This window comes from Mytilus trossulus, chromosome 14 (assembly GCF_036588685.1).
Source record: "Mytilus trossulus isolate FHL-02 chromosome 14, PNRI_Mtr1.1.1.hap1, whole genome shotgun sequence".
Taxonomy (NCBI): Eukaryota; Metazoa; Mollusca; class Bivalvia; order Mytilida; family Mytilidae; genus Mytilus; species Mytilus trossulus.
Genome location: NC_086386.1, coordinates 33,193,608 through 33,208,026, shown reverse-complemented (window position 1 = coordinate 33,208,026; position 14,419 = coordinate 33,193,608). Strand labels below are relative to the sequence as shown.

The following is a 14,419-nucleotide window of genomic DNA, read 5'->3' as shown; positions in this document are numbered from 1 at the left end:
ATATGCTATATTATATTCTAATATGACGTGCTTCTTTCGCTTTGTGAACAACACTGTGTGAAAATTCTCGATATATCTATACTTAGCGCAGACTCAGAGATATACATAATAATGGATGTTACAATATACCTCCCACGTAAATCCACATGTATTTGAAACTACATTGCAAACGCTTTGCCAAATTTATTGTATTACTAATGTTAATTAAACAAAAAACATTACAGAACTTTTATTCTTATTCAGATGCATAATAAAAAAAGAATTAATGTATTGCAACTAGTTTTGTTTATTTCCTAAATATAGTAACACTGTATATTTTGTGCAATGTCAATTTCATCATGGAACACTTTCTCTACAATGAGGGGTTCATTAAGGGATGCAAATAAGCTTGATATTTATGTTACGATTTAAAAAAATATTAATATACTAATTAAAGTTGCAGTATAAAAACAATATTTAGTCAATATCACAAAAATAAAAACTTTTTTGTAACCAACGAAGTTCGTAAAATATTGTATTAAAATGGAATTCTGAGGTTTTCTATTCTATTGCCTTTGATTCAGCGAGTCAACATGGCAGCTCCTTCTTTACGAAATGTCAATTTTGGATTTGATGGTAGCTTACGAGAAAACATGTTAATTAAAAATCGGAAATATTGGATTTGAGAATTAAAAACATATTTTTTCTAGCGGTTATTAACGAAATAACTAATGCAGATTAAAGATGTATGAGAATATTTGAGCTTTATCTAACAAGGAGTAAAAAAGAACAGCTCCACACACGGCATACCAACCCTCGCTTCAGTATTTAAAATAACTTATTTGTCCTATTAGAATCGAAATAATTCATGGAAGCCATAGATTTGTTGTAAATTTACACATGGCCTGGGCCGTGATATTCGTTAATGTTATCCCTCGCTAACGCTCAGGATAAAATTCGAATATCACGGCCCAGGCCATGTGTAAATTTCCAACAAATCTATGGCTTCCATGAATTATTTCTTAATTTTAGCATATACTATATTATATTTTAGCATATGCTATATTATATTTTAGCATATGCTATATTATATTTTAGCATATGCTATATTATATTTTAGCATATGCTAAAATGATTTGAGCATAAGCTTAATTCATTTTAGCTTCAGCGGAATTCATTTTAGCTTCAGCGGAATTCATTTTAAGCATAAGCTGAATTCATTTTTGCATACGCTAAAATCAATTTAGCATATGCTGAATTGTTTAGCTTATACATAAATGTTGGCGCGGAATCAAGGTCATGAATATGAAATTAAAGTTTATTTTAGCATAAACGTAATGAATTTAGCTTATGCTAAAATGAATTTAGCTTATACTAAAACGAATGAAGCTTATGCTACAATGAATTTAGCTTATGCTACAATGAATTTAGTTCATGCTAAAATAATTTTAGCTTATGCTAGAACTTCTAGACAATTTTAAATCTCGGTCTTTTTCTGAAATTAGTTCCATCAAAACTTTTGATTTTTCAACCCTGTATACCACCATTCCCCATGTGAAATTGAAAAATCGCCTAAAAGAAATAATCCACAAGGCCTTTCAACATAAAAATGGCAGCATACGCTATAAATTTATTACTTTGGGATTTCATAAGGCATATTTCGTTAATAGTGTCAAACAAAAAGGTAAAACATACTACACAGAAGAATAAGTGGGTAGTATGCTGGAACTTCTTATCGACAACATATTTGTTGAGTTTGGAGGTAGACTTTTCCAACAAATTGTCGGCATTCCTATGGGAACAAACTGTGAGCCTCTTCGTGCCGAACTCTTCTTATTTTCATATGAATCGGAGTTCCTCCAGACACTTGTCAAAAAACAAGAGGATCAAAGAAGCCACTTTATTTAATTTCACTTTCAGATATATTGATGGTGTTCTTTCCATAAACAATTCGAACTTTTCTGATTGGGTTCCATTGATATATCTCCAGAACTAGAGATTAAAGAAACAACAGACACGGCTTCCTCTGCCTCATTTTTAGACTTATATCTCGAATTTGATTTACACAGTCATCTCAGTACCAAAATATATGACCACCGAGACGATTTTAATTTTGAAATTATAAATTTCCCCAACCTTAGTAGCAATATACCGACTTCATCTGCATATGGGAAAAAAATTTATCAACTTATTCGATATTCAAGAGCTTGCAGCTCCTACTCATACATTGTAAAACGTCATCAGTGTCTGGGTAGAAAGTTGATGAACCAGGGGTATGTCAAAGAACGTCTCGTCCTTTTTCTAAAAAAGTTCATCGAAAGGTCCAAGACCTTGTTGATAAATATTTCATATCAACTTCTCAAATAATACACGATGGTCTTGATGTTAAGATTCTGCGTACTGATGTTGTTTATCATCTTAACAACGTGTTTTATTGTTCTTTCATTTGTCTATGTTCTATTATTAATATTACTTTTACTGTTGAATGGTTTTATGTGATATCCATTTGACGTGGATCGGTACTTATACATCTCGTCAATGTGTTTGTATTGGCTTTCATTTGTTGGTGGTTTATTTTGTCTATGCGACTTTTTGTATTTCTTTTGTTCTTATAACGAGTGTCTGTACTTTAAAAGATCCCTTCAGTATGATATTGTTCTATTATATGCCATTATGAAATATTTCTATTATGCATTACTATATACGTTGAACCACAAACGACAAAATCATTCAATCGCGTAGTGGAATTAACTATTTTTGGATTCTTATAAATTCTATATATAACTTTTGGACCAGTTTAAATCTCGGTCTATTTCTGAAACTTGCTCTTACATACTTTTGACTTTTTAACCCTGTATGCTAACATTGCCTATGTGAATTTTAAAATTGTTTGTATGCACATTGAACGACAAATTTATGTGACGTATACAAATATTTCGGACGTCAGACACTCAAATCAATCAATGTGTTCGTTGAAAGTAGATGTTTTTGTGTTCTGTTAAATTGTTCCTTTTAAAATTGTTATACGATGATGACTGATGTACAATGTACCCATATTTTGACTATTTTATTTATTGTGTCGGTTGTTTTGCCGCATCAATGTAAATATAACGAAATTTGATGAGACTGTCATTAAAGTGAGAGGGTTAGCGCTATAGAACCAGGTTTAATCCACCATTGTCTACATTTGAAAATGCCTGTACCAAGTCAGGAGTATGACAGTTCTTGTCCATTCGTTTTTGATGCGTTCTGTTATTTGATTATGCCATGTGATTATGGATTTTCCGAATTGATTTTCCTCTAAGTTCAGTATTTTTGTGATTTTACTTTTTGATAACTGTAAAATTTAAGCGATTTCTGTAATTAATTTCTTTTTTTTAATTCGATATTACCGCTATTTCTCCTATTAGTTCAACAGGAAAAAAGGACATTAACAAAAACGTATGCTTCTTTCGGAGGCCGATTGTGAGCGTAAATGAACGGTGACCAATTTTTTTTTCATATTTCTATTAAGTATAAGATTTATATCATTTGTAGAAAAATACAGCAAAATCCTATTTTACATAAAAAATTTGATTAAGACCCGCAAGCCCCCTTTAAAAAAACCGAAGATTTATAATTGATACTCTAAGTTAATAGGCCAATCGTTAAGGAACATCCTTAGCTAAAATATTGATAGTTTACGGAGCTCCTTTTCGATTTTTTTTTTTTTTGTTAATAGCGGGAAAAGTCTGAAACGGACTTTAACCTGATATTTTGCATATTATTTGGGTTTCAGAATTCAAGAAAAAAAATACAGGATCTGCTTAAATTTTGGTGAATGATCTGTTACGAATATTTGGAGTCTTATTTTATAACAAAAGGTGTGATGGGGCAGCATATTTAGCATGTACCGTAGGAAAATAACAACGAGACAGATCTAGAACTTCTGTCAAAGTACCTACACCTGACCTTAGTACATCCTTAAATTAGAGAAATTATTGTCCAATATAAGAAATCCTGCTAAATATAAGTCATAAATACCTGCTTGGAATACATGGTTTAGAGATAATACTCTTCGGCAGCCAACGACGAAAGTGTTTGTTTATTGTTATATATATGTAGAAATTTATTGTATAGTTAGAGTATTGGAATAAATATAAAACGGTAGTCGCTAGATTTAGCTGTGAATGGCTATAATCCGACGAAATATTATGAACATATGAATCAACCACAAAAATAATCGAAATCGGTAATGTTGAACACAGAAAGTAAACATTCGTAACGATCAGCATTTTTGTAAGAATATGGTTATTTTCGTTGTTATTGTATCTACTTCTACAAAAAGATATCGACTTCGCACGAAATCTAGCTGATTTCTGTAAAGTTTTCATCATCGAAATATTCATTGTTAGCATAACTATAAATGGTATTAAAGAGAGCAAGGCTAAATCTATAAAGGTATAATATTTTTCCTCGAAAATAAAATATTTATCGGATGTACTATTACATAATGCTGTTCCGTTTTCAGTAATAATCAAGTCATTAGTCCAGAAAAAGTGACAATCAGCGCAAATACACATAACAATTATGAAGATATAACAAAAAACAATTTTCAATGATATACTCGTCGATACAAACTGTAACGGAAATCGAACTTTTACAAAACGTTCGGCTGTTACACAAACTAAAGTCCAGGAAGATAAGTGCATCGAAAAGTAGACCAAAAACAAATTAATCTTACATCCGATATTACTTAGTGCTCTGACGTCAGTTTCAAACAATTCTAGGATCCACTTCCGTATTAGTCCAACGCAAAGTACTGTGGTATCGGAAAGTGATAGAATCAAAAGAAAAGAGAATGTTGCATTCGTCCAAAACTCCATACAAATTAATATATAAATTGTCAAACTGTTTCCAAATAATCCTAGAAGAAAAATTACTGGTGAACAGATTATCCATAGCCATGATGATATTTGATCTAGCAAAAAACCATTTGCGTAAATGCTAGTATTATCATAAATTAAATTGTCTGATATACATGTATTCATAATTACTTACACTCAGACATGTATATGTATAACCCCAAAAAATATTATGAATTTATAATCTTTTGTAAAAAAATCTGAAATTGATTATCATTCATTATTTTCATGATGAATTTAATTTTATTACTTGGTAAACAGCTGTGTTTCAAGTATCAGTTTACATTTTTTTTATTAATGAGTGGCCTATTCTATATTCTAACCATTAGAAAGATGCAATTATATGAGTCAATATGAATCGTTTGTAGTTTTGACGATTATTCTTAACGAGATGCCTACTTTTTTTTAATTGAACAAAAGAACTGTCATAAAAATTCACTAAAGAGCATAATTTGCTTCTATTTGTTTCAAACATTACGAGTCAAATGACTAAACAGAAATCAGTAATGTTTTGTCTATAAAATTAATAGAATCTATAAAATTTCAGATCATATGCTAATAAAAAAGTTAAGGCTTGTCCCTTTCCCATGGCCAGGCTACGATGTCATTCTCCCACTTGGACAAATAGGTTTGTAATATTTGTCGTAAAGTGCTCTTCTAATTTGTATTTGAACTTGGCCTCCCCACTTTAAATTGTAGCCCAAGTAAATATCCGTAATCGGTTTCTAATTTCTAATTCTAATTTTATTTCTAATTCATTTAATGCCTTCTTATTTGTTTCGTTGTTATGTTTCAAGTACAATACATCATCTTATAGTATTTACGCAGATAATTATATAGAGCTATCTTCATATGTTTGTTTTTCAAATATTTATTTAGTGCTTCGGCATTGCATTTTACAAAATATCCTCTCGTTTGACAAAGTGTGTATAGATATAAGAAGCATAGGCGTGGGTCCAATGAACTGTTCTACCTTGTCAAAACATCTAAAAGTAAACCATTATAGGTCATAGTACGGTCTTTGAAACGGAGCCTTGGCTTCCACCAAACTTTCCTTTATCCTACAATAGACTTATGTTTTGTCAGACCCGTTTCAATACCGGAAAAGACAAAATGAAATCTGCCTGAAATGTTTCATTTCAATCACAGTACACATTTCACTGCACCAGATGCGAATTGTGACAATTAAAACTGTCAATCAATAATAATATTTATCTTAATTGTCTACCTATCATGCTTAAATTTGACAACACAACAATCATAATATAACCTAAAATCAATACAAAAAAAAACAATTGACGAATGGTCATTTTTTCTCAAAAACTGAATATCATATTCATAGATATGATTTATTCTATATGCGTATACTGTTTACACAAGTTTGCGTTTGTTTGAATATTTTTGATAGTTCTGGTAACTTACAGAAAGCCCTGGCCGTTTTTGGCACAACTTTTTAGAACTTTTGGTCCTAGATGCTGTTCAACTTTGTACTTGTATCTGGGCGTCACTATAAAGTATTGTGTGGACAAAATGCACTTCTGGCAAATCAAAATTTTAAACTTGTTTCCTTTTGTTAGCTTTTATTCGTGTGGTTTTTTTGTCAATTGTGTTCTCTTATTTATTTATTTTGTAGTCCTGTAATATTATGTTGTCATTTTAATGTTGTATTTCACATGGCTATAAAATAGGAAGGTTTAGCATGCCACAAAACCAGGTTCAACCCACCATTTTTTCCTTTGAAAATTTCCTGTACCAAGTAAGGAATATAGCCATTGTTACATTTTAATTCGTTTCTATGTGTGTTACATTTTATCGTTGTGTTTCCGTTGTGTCATTTGTTTTCTCTCATTTTTGAGTGTGAATTCACATTACTATAAGACGTGTCACAGTACCTATCTATCCCAAATTCATGTATTTGGTTTTGATGTTGTATTTGTTATTCTCATATGATTTTGTCTAATGCTTCGTCCGTTTCTGTGTGTGTTACATTTTAATGTTGTGTCGTTGTTTTCCTCTTATATTTAATACGTTTCCCTCAGTTTTAGTTTGTTACCCCGATTTTGTTTTTGTCCATGGATTTGTGACCTTTGAACAGCGGTATACTACTGTTGCCTTTATTTGATATAGAAGAAATTCAAAATCTTTTAACGTATTCAATTTTGTCTTAATTTGAGAAGTATATTTAAATCCTATTTTGTAGTAAAGTTAAAACCATTCATAAAATCAAAATGTGTAATGTTTTAATGTGATTGACCCTGAAGTATTGCTCTCCAACATTGAATATCATTTAAACAGTATAATTAACATATTAAGTATAATATAATCTTGTCATTTGATAGAATGTGTAAAATATAAATTTGGACATGTTGCTATATATTTTGACCGCAAATAGCAAATGACGACATACTGCATTTGATTAAAGAGACTGTTTGCAACTCGACAAAATAAGTTGATTTGTTTTTTTGATTCAATTTGATTTCCATTTCTCATTATTTTATGATATTTAAAATAAAATCATCTGTTTTTGATAATTTGTCATGATTTGTTTATAAATATAAAAAATAAATAGATTTGACAAGACTGACAATGGCCGATATATTGTTTATGCTTATATATATATATATATATATAAAACGTCTGAATAGTAGTCATCGATTTTCCCCACGAGGGCGCTGGATCGTTACGAGTAACAATACAAGTACACAATAAATAAATATATAAACGACTTGAAAAGTTTACACAACAGCCCCAAATACAAAAAAACGTTACTATAAATGTAATTATTTATAAATATTTCGGATAACATATATCCTTCCTTAGTCAGATTCTGATGTTAAATTAATCATCTTTAAATCTTCTTAGTTTTAACTTTTACTAAATTTTGAAATTTATACAATAAAAAAATGAAACCGAACATAAGTTAAGACGCTTGTACCATTCTAAAAATGTGTTAAACATGACATAGGTTATTTGGTTTAATGCAACAGAGAGTTCACATATATGCTTTGAATACAAATAATAATGTGCGATTTGAACTAGCACAATTCTAAAACTTTATCGGGAACGACAATTATGATGGTATAATATGTATAAGCATGATAACGTCTGTAAAATTACCAAATAGACAGCACTGAACGATCTAAATTTAAAAATATTTGAAATTGAAAGAGTAAAGTAGCTACAACAGAGTCTAAATATTTACACATCGCAAACACACGGCCGTTAAAATGTAATAATATTTTTTTACTAAGTATAACTAGAAGAACGTGGCTTGGTACTTATACATCCATCAAAAAATTAAGCAATTTAAATTGGTATCTTCAACAAATTTATTTAATAAATGAAAAAGGTTAAGAAAAAGAAACAAAGACTGTAATAATTAAAAACCAATTGTTCAGAGAACAATTGAAGGTCTTTCCATCAAAACAATGTATTTTGATATGAAAAGTTGTGAAACTAAGTTTAAAATGTCATTTCAATCGTCAAATGATAGCTCCTAGTAAGCTGATTCCAAAAATATATTGTTTCCATACATTTTTTTTAAATAAGAGAGATAATTTTTTACTTCCGGTTTGAAAAATGTTACTTCCGATTATATTTGTATATTTACTTGACACTGATTCCAAAAATATCTGGTTCTATATACTTTTATTTTAATGAAGTACAAAAAAATAGCTATGTCCGGTTTACAAAAGGTCACTTCCGGTTGTTTTTTACAAGGTTAAATGGTTTGATATCTTTTTCTAAAAGTTGTATATCTTTATCATGTATACATATAGAATAAAAGCAAAGGTCAAAATCTAGAACGTCAAATTAAGCTATGACCTTGAGATCAATTTCAAATTCATAAACCAAGGACCTCAAATCAAAAGACCATAGGTCTTTATTATATTTAGTTAATGAGTTATATCACCAAACGTGTATTTTTAAATACAAGAGGGGAGAAAACTCCCTTTTACATTCAACGTACGCTTGCAATCAAAATTTACATCTTACGACATGTCGCAACTAACAATTTAGTAAAAATAATTTGTTGATATCTTATACAGTCTTTGGATATAAGTGAAAATAAGCCAAATTCAAATATTAGAATATGACCTTGACCTTTGACCTTGACCTAATTTTCATTTTTTGGGACCAAGGACCTCAAATCAAAAGATCCTAGGTCTCTATCACTTATGATTTATAAGATAGAAATTCATATCACTTATATCAGATGCATAAGGGGAAATAACTCTCATATGGAGCGGTCATATCGCTTCGGTCAAATAGGACAAATCATGCGAAGGATATAACGAGCAATTTTGTAAAATAAATTTGTCATAATCTTTTACGGTTGCGAAGGAGATGCGCTAACAAGGAAAACAGTGTTTGGGGAGATAACTCCTACAAAGAAAAGTATTCGTTTACGCAGGGTAAATTTCAAAAGCGCATAAACTGTTCGATATCATACACCAAATATCTAAGCGACATATTGCGAAACAAATGTTTATCGCAAGAACAAAATTAGGCGGAAGAAAAAAAAAAAAAAAAAAAAATAATCAGAAGAAAAACAATAGGTCTTTCCACAGAAAAGTGGAAAGACCTAATAAGTAATATAACCTAAATGTTGAGCACTGCACGGAGTCGAGCTATATCTTTTCATTTATCTCATTTGGTGCCAAAGTATGATTTTTCTTATCCAAAATCTTTCCCGAGCAAGTCTATCCTCCTTAGACCAAGCAGAGTTGAGGTCAATGATTTTAGTGGTCAGTCGATTGAGATCTGCCTTAGTGTGGCTAGGGGATCTCAAATATTGACTGAGAAGGAGGTCTGGCTTGCATTGGTAGTCGCTACAATGGCCGTTCATTCGTTTGTGAATTGGCTGTTCTGACTCGCCAGCATACTGTTTAGCACATTTACACTGTAAGAGATACACAACATTTGTAGTCTTGCAATTAACATTGCAAAATATGGTGTATTCTGTGCCAGTGGAGTGACGGTTAAAAGTCTGGGTATCCAGTATTTGTTTGCAAGTGTGCCATCGTTTGTTTCCGCAACCGCTTGAGAGGATAAATCAGCTCTCACCAGCAAGTCTTTAATGCTTTTGGGCCTACGGAAAGCCAGTACAGGTGACTCGGGAAAGATCTTGGATAGTTTTTCGATCTCTTTCCAACTATCACGAATTAGGTGAGATAGGTTGTCAAAATTTGAATGGGAAGTCAACACAAAAGGCACCGTCTTGTAGACCTTTTTGTCTTTATATTGTAAAATCGCCTGATGTTGTTAGCACGAGAAAAACCTTTATCAATGTATTTTCTTTTATAGCCCGTTGAAGGTGACCGCGAGGTTCTTGTAGACGTTTTTTTGCAATATCGTTGATGGAGCAAATCCTTTTTATTCGTATGGCCTGGCTGTAGTGAATGCTCTTGGTACAGTGTTTGGGATATATCTTGGATATCTATTTCTCTGACGTAAACTAAATTGTAACTACTAATTGATACATGTAATCGAAAAATCAAGATCGATGTATTGGTTCTATAAATAATTACTCCAAACATCACCACAACAAGACGTACTTTCATATGCCATTAATCGAATCGATGTCAATCTCCATAATTAATAAAACGTAAAAATATCCAAGAATTCAAAAGAAAATTCAAAACGGAAAGTCCTTAAGCCAATGGTAAAATCTTAATCTCAAATATATAAAAAAAAACATCGGATCCATAATCAGAATTTCAGCTATGCGAAAAGCAAAATACATTAAACAAAATCTCTGATTCAACAACAGCATAAGAATTTCATCCATAATCAGAATTTCAATTATGCGAAAAGCAAAAAAACTCAAGAAAGGCAACCCTAATAAGTCATAATGTCAACGGCTGGAATTAAAAAACCTATAAAAATCATTGAATAATGATGATTATATAATAATATAAATAACATGAGCTATTAATGAATACCTTTCTCAGAAATATAAATTTAATTGAACTCGTATTTTTATGAACTTAATTAATGTGTATTGTAATAAAGTAATGGAATCTTTATTATTGCTTATTAATATTGCATAATGAGCAATTCAGTATTGTTATAAATCATTGTGAAAAACTATCAAACTATTATTTGATAAAATGTGATTGTATATCATGTTAATTATGTTGCAGTATAACTCGATAGACTATATCAAATGGCGACGTTTTTAAAATAAAGTTTAAATTGTGTTACTAGACAACAATGAAATATTTAGTTACTAGACACAATAAAAATTTTGCTACATATCTCCTTATATAATTATGTAAGATTTATCAGATAAATTCCGTGTTTATTGTGAATTTAAATCAAGTTGCATTTTTAATCTAACCATATGCTTTCGTTTTTAAGTTTTAAAAATTCCTCCCTAACAAATATAATAACCACAGAACTTGACAGAGCGATTATATTTTAAACCACTCATATATCTCAACAAATGCATACTAGTATCAGAAGATTATAAAGCTGAAACCGTAACCACGATGCTATTGTTATTATCCCAGAGTATTTCCTGACGTCTTTAGCACGAGGACATCACCAAAGCTTATGAGAGTTAACTCAGAAATCGCTTTTCGTGTAACGAATTATACATAGATCTGTGATCATTTGGGTTAATTTTACTGCTGTTGCAATAACTTGTCTTTTGATCTGACAATGTTATCTATGAAACCGAATGTATTTTCAACCATCAATACATCTGATTTACAACGAACACTCGGAGTCACAAGTGTTTAAATTTTGCGCATTTGACTATGCACAGGAAAACTCCTTCAGGAAATTTAAAGTTCACTTTACATAAATTTGGCTGTAGATTTCTGTTTCTTTTTTTGTAAAGTTCTCAATTACATTTACATCCGCTTTAACACTTTTGTGACTCAGCGTTCGCGAGGAAAATCGGTCAGAAGATTGGGACACGCGAAATTTATAAACTGTTATTTCAATCCGTCATTTTATTTTATGAATTCAAATTTCCAAAGATGATATTTAAATCTGTTCCTTTTTGCTACCTTTTATGCAGTTTTTTAAGTTGGATAAAAATAAACAGCTGACGAATTTGAAATTTTATTATAAGTAAAGCTTTCAAAAAATCGAAATTTCAGAAGATAATCCTCCACGAAAAACGCCACACTGTATTGTTTCAAGAAATCAAAAGGTTGGAACGTAATTTTAACGTAAAATATATAGATAGGAAGATTAATATTGAGACAAACTTCAACCAGAGACTAATCAATATAGGTCACCGTGCGGTCTTCTTGGATTAGCAAAATTGAAAGACAGAAGAATGTAAAATAATCTTAAAAAAAACTTAAGGCATATTTATTTACATAGAAATATAGAGAAATTTTACTGTTTACCTCTTTGTGGCAAATAAAAATTGCTGATGTTGATTTCATCTATTAATCTCAGTAGAAAATTGAGCTGGAAGGAATTTCTATTTACGTCATGCATGTAAGGGTTCCGATCCTATTGTTTTAAATATGAAATAGAAGAGCAACATCACAAATTATACTGGCTAGTCTGTACATTGGAGATAATGTAAAGATGCAGTCAGATTCATATTTTGTAAACACTTTTGAAACTTAGCTGGTAGTTAACAAAATGTATTGTAACCATGGCGGATGATGAGGATGTGAAAAAAGGATATCTAGATTTGGAAGATTTTTTTTACATTGGGCGGATAATAATATGTTTGCCCATGACAACGCTGAGGTTGTAATATACATGTAGTTCTAAAATAGCTCAATACATAAATTTTGGATAGTTTTCATATTTGCAATCATACCAAATTTTCTTATTTAATAATTTATTTATTGCCTAATATTGCACGTCTAACACGATTAGGTATTCATTAAACATCAATGTTGATATTTATATGAATTTCAAACCATCTCAGATATAATCATCATAAATGACCTAAAAATCAAGTGGTTAGATTGTATCATGTTCATAGATACTTGTTTTGTCGGAAACTGTAATATTCTAGGTCAGTAAGAGTATATGGACATATATAGTTGCTTGTTGACTTTTTTGTTTTCATATAGATATGCGAGTGATTCGGTGAATATTATCATAAGATCTACAATTAAAAAACAATAATGTTTAGATCAAAAGGTCGACAATTTAATTGAATTGTATTGTTGTATCATTGTCTAGAAGATGTGGTATGATTGTCAATGAGATAACTCTCAACAATAGACCATTAAAGATATAGAACATTAAGATGTTTGAAAATGTAGACAACTCTCTGACAATAAAAAATTCCTAATTGTAAAACTATAAGGGCATACACTATAACTGTTTCATTTCCATTTTTTCTTATATTCAGATAATATTCATCTTCTTGGTCTCTTTTTCAAATAGAAAATATCACTCTTGGTTTCAAAAACAAATACTTCTATTTGTAAAAGTAACACAATGACTGTAAAAAAAGTTCATTGAAATTATCAATGCACACCGTATCAAAATATGCACTTCTAAACGAGGAAGACCTCCTTGATCTATGTGTATTGTGATAATCATTTAATTATTGTTATTGTATTGGCACATGCATTCATTTGAAATACAATTAGTTTGATTTTCAAAAAGATTGCATTCATGAGAGTATCGACACAATGTGTTGAAATGTAATTGAATATCATGAAATCCCGTGTTATATAGTCAGCTGGTAAATCGACGTAAAACTATTTATATTAAAGAACTATTCTATTCGCCGTCTGGTTGATACACAAAAGAAAAAGATTGTTATAATTAATTCAGATAGGAAATACAATTGTCAATAACAAATGTGTAAACATTTAATGTTGACCCAAGAAAACACATTTAAATTGACAATATAAAGCTTCAAAGTATTTCTAAAGTACAGAAAGAATATGTTTAGTCGAGCTCTTCATAAATATAGAATTATACTGCATCCATAGACCACATATACAATTCAATGTAGATTTTTTAAAAGAAAACGCATACCAACATTTGAAAAATTCATAGTATCATACAACTGTATGGTGGACTTTTAATTCCCACTAGAAATCACCATCCTAGTAGTTGGCATTTCTGTGCTGATAGAATTAGCATTGATATGGTTATACATTGTATTTATAAACTAACTGTTTACAAACATTTTGAGTTTTTGAAATATCAAGGCTAACATGTTTAACCCCGCCACATTAGGTATGTATGTGCCTGTCCCATGTCAGGAGCCTAGAATTCAGTGGTTGTCGTTTGTTTATTTGTTACACATTTATTTTTCGTTCATTTTATTACATAAATAAGGCCGTTAGTTTTCTCGTTTTAATTGTTTTACATTGTCTTATCGGGGCCTTTTAAAGCTGACTATGCGGTATGGGTTTGCTCATTGTTGAAGGCCGTACGGTGACCTATAGTTGTTATATATGTTTGTATCATTTAGGTCTTTTGTGGATAGTTGTCTCATTGGCAATCATACCACATCTTCTTTTTATATTATCTACCTCAGGGATAGATTACCCTAGATGTATTTTAGGAATTTTGGTCTTCAATGCTCTTCA

General features: G+C 30.6%; 1 protein-coding gene across 1 annotated transcript in view; it reads left to right on the top strand.

Moving 5' to 3' along the window:
* The window catches only part of LOC134696061 (uncharacterized), a 216,711-nt gene that overhangs the window by 152,717 nt on the left and 49,575 nt on the right, over positions 1-14,419 (top strand). The gene's annotated exons all lie outside the window — the stretch shown is intronic.